Genomic DNA, 9307 nt, shown 5'->3' with positions numbered 1-9307 from the left:
CAAAGACTCTTTGACTTTCAGTCACGAGCGCGTTGCTTATTAGCAAGATGAATTTATAGGTAAAGTGCTCAGCTTTTACAATCACCCTTTTACAGGCAGATGCCATCGGGTTTGCATAAGTGGTGACATTAACCGCCAGCTTCCAGTAGAAATCCAGGCGCAGAAATGTAAATAGCCGCTGGATTTTAATATGTAATTAGCGATGCCAAGCCTCAGTTACAGTATTTAATTACCCAAACTGGGTCTGTTTCCCCACACCGTCCCAAAGCGGAGCCCTGTGATCCGTGAGCTGCTGACCCGGAGCTCCGGCGCTCCGGCACGGCCGGGCCGCGCAGATTTGTGCAATTGGATAAAGAACCCCAGAGTCAAACCCCAAATCCTCTCTCTTCGGGGGGATTAGCCTGCTAATTCACAGAAGTAGGAATTTCAGCTATTCCTCCTGCCTGCCCGGCTGCATCCTGAGGGAAATCAGGCAGCATCTCTGCAGCTTGTGCGCGCCGCGCCGGCAGCGCTGCACGGCAGGTACCTGCTGCTGCTGCTAATGCTGCTGCTGCTGCTGCTGCTGCTGCTGCTGCTGCTAATGCTGCTAATGCTGCTGCTGCTAACACTGCTGCTGCTGCTAATGCTGCTGCTGCTGCTGCTAATGCTGCTGCTGCTGCTAATGCTGCTGCTGCTAATGCTGCTAATGCTGCTGCTAATGCTGCTGCTAATGCTGCTGCTGCTGCTAATGCTGCTAATGCTGCTGCTGCTAATGCTGCTAATGCTGCTGCTGCTGCTGCTGCTGCTGCTGCTGCTAATGCTGCTGCTAATGCTGCTGCTGCTGCTGCTAACACTGCTGCTGCTGCTAATGCTGCTGCTAATGCTGCTGCTAATGCTGCTGCTAATGCTGCTAATGCTGCTGCTGCTGCTAATGCTGCTGCTGCTAACACTGCTAATGCTGCTGCTAATGCTGCTGCTGCTGCTGCTGCTAATGCTGCTGCTGCTGCTGCTGCTAATGCTGCTGCTAATGCTGCTAATGCTGCTGCTGCTGCTAATGCTGCTAATGCTGCTAATGCTGCTGCTGCTAATGCTGCTGCTGCTGCTAACACTGCTGCTGCTGCTGCTGCTGCTGCTGCTGCTGCTGCTGCTGCTGCTGCTGCTGCTGTTCGGGCACACGGCCCCAGCACAGAGACAGAAAGCTGCACACCTGGCTGCCCACAGCCCCATTGCTGGGACATTGGCAAGTGCATTTCCCCCCTTTAGACAGAAGTCCACCAGCCCAGCCCTCCCATCCTCTGGCCACATGCCTTAGAGAGTTTTATGAGATCTCCAGTGTCACTTCCCAAGGCTGCTGAGAGAGGAAGGAGAGGGAAAGAAAGCAAAGAATTAGACAAATAAAGGACAAAGGGAGAAATGTTAGTTGATTTATGTGGAGCATCCTCGGGAGGAGCTCCCCTCAGCAAGAATGGCCGGTGCTGCAGGATTGGTTTTTGGGTAGCTAAAGGAGTTTTTCCTTGGATCCTTGCACCACTGCAGGCTGTAGGGATGATTATGGGTTTTGTGTGTGCATTCCCATTGTCGCTTCTGCCCTGGAATGCTCTGTCCAGGCCGGAGCAGGATTGGGCTGGGATACGCAGGGAATTTCAGCCTTTCTGCTGTGCCTGTTTCTTCCTGTGGCAGACCCGTCTGGCACTCACCCTGCAGGCCGGTGCTGCCCTTCCCAGGCCTCCAGGAGCTGAGCGTGGTCCTGGGGTGCCCTACAGCAGAGAGAGGTACAGGTGTGCTGGGGAACCCTGTGCACCCAGCGCTGCTGTCAGCGAGCTGTGCCCCCTGACCCTCTGCAGCTGGGCTGGGGGCTCCATGGGCATGGGCTGGGGGGGAGAGGGGCACAGGAAAGGGGCTCAGCCAGGTTCTCTGCCATGGGCATGTGGCTCAGGTGGGAGAGGGGACACAGGAAAGGGGCTCAGCCAGGTTCTCTGCCATGGGGATGTGGCTCAGGTGGGAGAGGGGCACAGGAAAGGGGCTCAGCCAGGTTCTCTGCCAGGGGCATGGGCTGGGTGGGAGAGAGGGGGCACAGAAAAGGGGTTCACCCAGCTGTTCTGCCATGGGCATGGGCTGGGTGGGAGAGAGGGGCACAGGCAAGGGCTCACCCAGCTGTTCTGCCATGGGCATGTGGCTCAGGTGCTCTCAGGTGAGCTGCCAGCTGGACACGGGTCTGGGCAGCCAGTCCAGGCTCCAGTCTGAGGTGTCTCTGCACCAGTGCCCCCAGTAACTGACCAGAACAGAATGGGAATGTTGCTGCTTCTGTCTCTGACTCCATTTACCACTGAGCACTTCCATTTTTTGATGAGATGAGTGAAAAAGGTGTCACGAGCACATCAGAGAGAGTGGGGAGCTGGAAGTACAGCAAGGATGGATGGGAGGGTGTGGAACCAGGGGTGTGTAAGGATGTGCAGGGGTGTCTGTTCCTCAGCCTGCAGGCAGCAGAGCGGCAGCTGTGGGCTGTAAATAACTGAGGGAGGAGGAGAAATTGAGCAGCCACAGCGAGAGGAGAGCCCTGCGATCTGTGCAGCCGGGCTGAGGGCTCTGCCGTGCCCTGCCCACGGGTCTGCTGATGGAAACTGATCCTGGCACTCCCGCAGCAGCAGCCCCGGGCACTCCCTTCTGCTGACAGCACCCGGTCAGGGGCCAGACGCCGGCTGTGCAAACACAGACACAACTCCTAGCATAGGAACCCCTTGTGAAAGTTCCCATCCCCTAACTGGTGGTGGGAGGTGCTCATTGTGCCACACACATTAATTCAGCTGGCACATTACAATGTTAAACTAAATGACATTATTACAAAGCTGTGCTAAGAAGTGTTGACAGGTCCATATGGTAATTTTACAATGTATAATGAACACACAGACTCCTTTCTTGCAGAAATTTATAGTTCAAATCTATACCCAGGATATCCAGTTTTATTTCCAGAAACTTAAATTGACTTATTACGATGTAGTGAATGTATAAATTAGTTCCAGTAGTTAAACTGAAGCATTTCCCTACAGACTCAATTAGATTCATTAATCTACTGTGTAGACCTGTAAACGGTCCATTGTTCTTTTCCCCCCAAAATGTCAAAAACTATTTCTCTAACTATAAAATATTTCCTGCAAAAACTGTTTTAAATGGTAAGAATTATTTAAGATTAGGAACCCAGATCCACAAATTATTTCAGCGCCCTTGTTCTTCTTCAAAAGAAAAATAGGGTTCAGCCCCTGCTGGATAATTTAGTGGGACAGAGGCTGAATTCACTCTCGTATTAAGCTTAAGAGCTACCAGCACAAGCCAGATCACTTCCACCCTCGCTCCAGGGAGTGCAGCAGCTGGAATGGGGATCCTGTGTGCTCCTGGAACTGATGGCACCTTGCTCCTAGTGTTTGTGTACAAGCAGATGCTGCTGAGGGCTGACTGCAGATGCATCCACAGGGACCAGCGCTGGGAATGTGCCCCTGGGCTCCAGAACCTTCCACATCCCACAGGGACCTGGCCAGCGCTGGGGCTCTGCCAGAATCCCTCTGTTTGTGGAGCAGAATGTCTCAGTGCAGGTCAAAGAGGCAGTCCTGACACCAGCACTGCCTTGGCACAAACCCGTGTTATTCACCCCTGCAGGCACAGCTCCTGCTCCGTGGTCTCCTCCCCTTTGGTTCTGCTGAAAAGCAGAGCTGATTGTGTTCTGCTCTGTGGAAGGGACACAGAACCAGGACCCAAGAGACCAGCAGTGCCCTGGTGCTGCTGAGGCCTCAGGGAGCCGCTCTGGCTCTGTGCTGACAGTGACAGGGCACCAAGCCGGGCGCTCAGGGCAGGCCCGTGGTGCTGGCACTGGGGCCGATGGGCTGGGGGCTGCAGGGCTGGGCAGTGCTGAGCACCCACCCCAGCGTGCCCTGGCACCGCATGCCTGGGCACACACGGGCTCACTCCTGCTTTGGAGCAGGCGCTGCTGCAGGCAGATTGTTGGTCTGGGCACTCACTTGGGCACTGACTTAGGCACTATGTTTTTTCCTTAAGAAACCACAGCAGGCACTGTGTTTCCACACAACCTTAATAGTTCCCCTTCAGGGAGAGATTTCAGCACTTTATTCCTGAACCCCCAGCTCAGGAGACCTTCTCTTCCACGTTGGAGGAAACCTGTGACTGTGACGGTGCTCACAGGGGTCTGAGGATGAGGGAAGAGACGAGGATCTGACTCCGTGTTTCAGAAGGCTGATTGATTATTTTATTATATATATTAAAACTATACTAAAAGAAGAAAGGATTTCATCAGAAGGCTGGCCAAGAATAGAATAGGAAGGAATGAATAACAAAGGTTTGTGGCTCGGCTCTCTGTCCGAGCCAGCTGACTGTGATTGGCCATTAATTAGAAACAACCACACGAGACCAATCCCAGATGCACCTGTTGCATCCCACAGCAGCAGATAACCACTGCTGCATTTTGTTCCTGAGGCCTCCCAGCTTCTCAGGAGGAACAATCCTAAGGAGGGATTTTTCACAAAATGTGTCTGCGACATGTGTGAGCTGCTGATGGAGGCAGGACATGCCCTGGGCTCCGGGGCTGTGGGGGCTGTGGGGGGACCCTGGCAGGGTGGCAGGGCACGCGTGTCCCCGTGAGTCAGCATTTCCAGCACGGCACTGCCAGCAGAGAATGCCAGCTTTGAGAATGCCAGCTTTGTGCAGCCCAGGGACAGCTGGGGCTCGCTCAGGGACGGGGCCATGGAGGGAGCAGGGCTCTGCAGGGCATCCTGGGGCCCTGGTCTCGTGGAATACCAGCCCCTTTCTTGCTCCAGGGTTGGGGCAATAAAACTCAGGAGACATTGAAGTTAAATTCAGAAAGCCTGAAGTTTTCAGAGTTCCAGCACGGTCCCTGTGCCGTCTCCAGCATTCCTGGTTGCTGGTCTCAGGCACATCTCCCAGGACACAGCTTCTACACCCCTCCAGCTCTTGCAAACTTTGGGGATCACGGGACCCTGTTTCCAAGCTCTCCATTTACCAGGACCAGAGTGGCCTGTTAATTAACCCCTGGCTCATTACCCTGGGCTCCCAGCAGTGGTCAGCACGGCTCAGCTCCACTGGTGAGTTCTGGTGGGACAGGGACCCTTCCCAGCCTCAGTGCCCATTCCTGCTCTGGGTGCCCTTCAGTGCTGGCACCAAAGAGCTGCTGCTGGTGGGCACGCAAGGCTGTGCCAGCACCCAGAGCAGGGCACCCTGAGGGGCTCTGGTGCCCCCAGCCCCGTGCCCAGCGTGGCTGGTGAGGGTCAGTGTGGTGAGAACGGTGCCACAGGGGCACACAGAGCCATAGTGCCTCTTCCTCCCCAGCTGGAACTGTTTCTCACTGGAAAGAGCTGGAGCTGCTGCCCTGAGTCACTCCCAGTATTGCTGTCCCTGGTGCCAAAAGAAAGTGGGCATTGATGGGGAACAGCCTGGCTGTTCAGGGTGTCCTCCCAACATGCACAATGGGAAGATTGTGGAGGAGGAATTACAAGCAAATAATCTGGAAAATATTTCAGATAAATGGGAGCACTGCAGCAGAGTTTTTGCTTGTTTGTTTTTGCCCTGGGAGCACGCAGAGTGGAGCAGGAGCTGCTGCTGTGGCTGCCTGGGGGCTCCAGGGTGCAGGAATCGTGGGCACAGCCTGGTCAGGACAGCTGCCAGGGGTGAAGGGTGCAGGGCCAGGGGCTGTTCCACCTGTGTGCTTGCAGGAGACTGCAGTGACAGGCTCCAGGCTCATGGGATCAGAGAATCCCAGGCTGGTTTTGGCCAGAAGGGACCTTAAATCTCACATACACCCTCTGCCATGGGCTGGGACATCACTGCCTGTCAGACCAGGTTTATCCAAGCCCTGGCCAGCCTGGCCTTGGACCCTGGCAGCCCTGGGACACCAGAACCCTGTTCCAGCCAAAGCAGTCCCCATACCAGTGTCTGCTCTCAGGACTCACAGGAGGAGTCTGGAGCCTCTCCAGCCCGAACTTTGGCCACCCTGCTGCTGTGCAAACCTCGGCTGGGCTGGCCAGGCCCGGCGCCAGGGACGGGACGTTATCGCCGTCACCTTTCTGTCAGCAAACAGAGGAAGCGCTGCCAACCTCTCCCTGTTGTGTTCGGCGGCGATCGCAGCGCGATAGGGCGCGGGGTACAGCTGTAAACCTTGGAGGAATCAGGGCTGCCGGAGAGAATAGCTTTTCCTAGCTTAACCACGTTACAGCAGCGGGTGTAAATCACTTGTCAGCCGATGGCAAACGCACCGGTGTTATAATCGGAGGAGAAAAGGAATAAAGTGCAGATAATCTTTTTCGCCATTTTGCTGGCAGCGGCGGCGGCGGGAGACTGACAGCCCCTCGCTTGAGTGGCAGGTGTCCTTTGAAGCGCCTGTGAATCACTATCTGCGCAGACTGTTGAAATGCATATTTCCATCCTTATCGTGAAGGAATGGATGGGCAAGATAGGTGCCGTTAACATTGCAAATAGCTCCGGAATTATTCATTGTCAGCTCCGGGCAAAGAATAGGGGGAAAGTTTTATTATTCACCGCGCACAATAGCCGGGTGCTTAATGATTCCCACTACCTTGGCAGGATTGTCTGCCGACTTCAGGCGCTCGCGGTGGGTGACACAGGTCTGGCCAAGTGTTAGAGCAAGATCATACAGCCCGGGCCCATTTTAATTTCTAATACATTAATCTTTCCCTCGCAGATGAACAATGAATATTCCGCAGCCCCTTGTTTGTCAGGAGCCGTCCGCCTTTCATCTATTCAGGTGGGCCCATTGACTCGGGGAGCGCTCAAAGGGCCCGATCAGTCACTGACAGCGGCGGCACAAAGCGGGGGCGCCCCGCGGGCCCGGACACGGTGACACGGCTCCCCGGGGACCCCGCGGGCCTTATCGCGGCCGCCGGCGATATCGCGGCTCCGCAGCCCCGCTCGATTCGCCGGCCCGGATTGGCACGGAGCGAGCGGGCCCAGCGCCGCTCCGCATCGCGCCGCACGCACCGCGGCAGCCGGCTCTAATCCCGCTCCTTTGTCTCGGCACGCTAATTGCGATTGTTTTAAGTTCATTATCCCGGCGCGCACATTGTCGCTGGCGGGGTCCGCGCGCTTGTAAGCGCTGTCCTCACTTTTGCAGGTAGTGACCCTTGAGCTGTTCGATGAGCCCGAGCCGGCGCCAAACAGCGCTCTCTGCTCCGCGGTGCGCGCCCGGCTCGCCGGCTTCTCCTCCTGGTTAATCAGGCAGCGGCCCCGCAAAGGCAGCGGGAGCGAGGCCCGTGGAAACAGCCGGGATGGGGTCCCGGGACAACACGGTGTTGCAGCTCCCATCCAGCCTGCATCCCTGTGTCCATCCCGGCACAAAGCCCTGGGCTGTCACAGAGGGTTAGCTTGGATACTGGGAGAATTCATCCAAGAAAAGGTCTGTCCAGCCCTGGCACGGCCGCCCAGGTAAGGGTGGAGTCCCCGGGCCCGGAGGGAGTTGAAAGCTGTGCGGATGTGGCACCTGGGGACATGGGGTGGTGGTGGCCTGGGCAGTGCTGGGCAATGGTTGGACTCGACGGTTTGAGAGAGATTTTCCAACCTCAGCCATTCTGGGTTTGAGAGGGATTTTCCAGCCTCAGCCATTCCTGCTTTCAGTGATCTCCTGCCAAGGCAGCACTGCCCCTGGTCCCTCCTGCCCTGCAGGAAAACCAGGGACCCCCAGGCAAGGCAGATCCACGGGGAGCAGAGAGCACATCAATAGTTCACTGGGCAGGGAGTGCTCCCCCAGCTCCCTCAGGGATCCCCACACCTGTCACAGCACTGTCCCTCAAAAAGTGACCCCCATGGCTCTGCCTTGAGGATAAAATCCCTGATGGCAGAACCCACACGGGCCATGGCCCCAAACCCAGAGGGCTGCAGGGGGGGAACTGCGAGCTGTGCCAGCCAAAAATGACCCCACTGCTGCTGGCACTCCTGCATTGTCCCCTCTCTGTCATTATAGGGGACTGTTACACCTTCAGCACCCTCCTGATTCTAATTTGTGCATGTTTAACCCAAAGATAACCTGTGGGGATGACAAGGGTTCAATCTGGTTGGATCTGGCCATGGAGAGGGTCCCGTGCTGGGGTGTGCAGATCCCTGGTTCCCAGAGCCCCCCACCCCGGGATGGAAGCTTTGCTGGCTCTCCTGGAGCCCCAGCCCCTGTCCTGTGCCCCAAACCTGTCCTGTGCCCCAGCCTGGGGGCTGCAGCGCTGGCTGAGCTGTGGCAGGAGCCGCTCCCCTCTGGAGGGTCCATGGCCAGGGGGCTGACAGAGCCTGGGGGGGCTCTGACCCCAAACCCTGCAGGGCTGAGCTCCTGCCACCCCTGTGACCCCAAACCCTGCAGGGCTGCGTTCCTGCCCCTCTCTGACCCAAACCCTGCCCCTCTCTGACCCAAACCCTGCAGGGCTGCGTTCCTGCCCCTCTCTGACCCAAACCCTGCCCCTCTCTGACCCCAAACCCTGCCCCTCTCTGACCCAAACCCTGCAGGGCTGCGTTCCTGCCCCTCTCTGACCCAAACCCTGCCCCTCTCTGACCCAAACCCTGCAGGGCTGCGTTCCTGCCCCTCTCTGACCCAAACCCTGCCCCTCTCTGACCCAAACCCTGCAGGGCTGCGTTCCTGCCTCTCTCTGACCCAAACCCTGCAGGGCTGCGTTCCTGCCCCTCTCTGACCCCAAACCCTGCAGGGCTGCGTTCCTGCCCCTCTCTGACCCAAACCCTGCCCCTCTCTGACCCCAATCCCACCCCTGCCCGCGTTGCCCGGCTGGGCAGGGCGGGCTCAGGTTTGAGGCAGCCCCGGTGCCGAGCAGCGAGCTGAGGCTGCCCCGTGCTCTCAATAAAAGCTCATTAAGGAAAGATTATGAACATATAACAATACATTTTAAGTGCGCTGCAATGATCCATAAAATTGGTGTGGCTAATTAGCAGATCAAATCTCCATGAGAACTGGATCACTTTAATATCCTTGGGTAGTTTAATTCTGTAGGTATTTTACTATCCACACATGTTTAGTAAAATTAAATAACAGTATAAATGTTCAGTGGGATTAAAACAACAGTAAAATGAAACCAAACAAAATGAATTTATTTTGTTAATAGAATAACAGAGAATCCCAGTGTTGATATAACATTACACAAAATCTAGAGCAAACACAGCCTGAATCCCAGTCTCATTTCACATGTAATTAACCTTTCTCAATCAAGCTAAGCAGACCTGATACCTCCTCCACGGCGTCTGTGCACCCAGGGCTGTGCCTGAGCGGGGTGAGAGGCAGGGGCAGCCCAGGGCAGATTGT

The 9307-nt window shown here is 56.1% G+C and overlaps 1 long non-coding RNA gene across 1 annotated transcript in view; it reads left to right on the top strand.

The window, feature by feature from the left end:
* Positions 1-7245: 7245 nt before the first annotated feature.
* LOC132075275 (uncharacterized) overlaps positions 7246-9307 on the top strand; it is a 37671-nt gene continuing 35609 nt past the window's right edge. Inside the window, exon 1 of the long non-coding RNA XR_009418757.1 lies at positions 7246-7440. This is a non-coding gene — a long non-coding RNA (uncharacterized LOC132075275). The remainder of the gene's footprint in view (positions 7441-9307) is intronic.

This window comes from Ammospiza nelsoni, chromosome 7 (assembly GCF_027579445.1).
Source record: "Ammospiza nelsoni isolate bAmmNel1 chromosome 7, bAmmNel1.pri, whole genome shotgun sequence".
Taxonomy (NCBI): Eukaryota; Metazoa; Chordata; class Aves; order Passeriformes; family Passerellidae; genus Ammospiza; species Ammospiza nelsoni.
The sequence above is the reverse complement of the archived record's forward strand: the minus strand, read 5'-3'. Positions and strand labels throughout refer to the sequence as shown.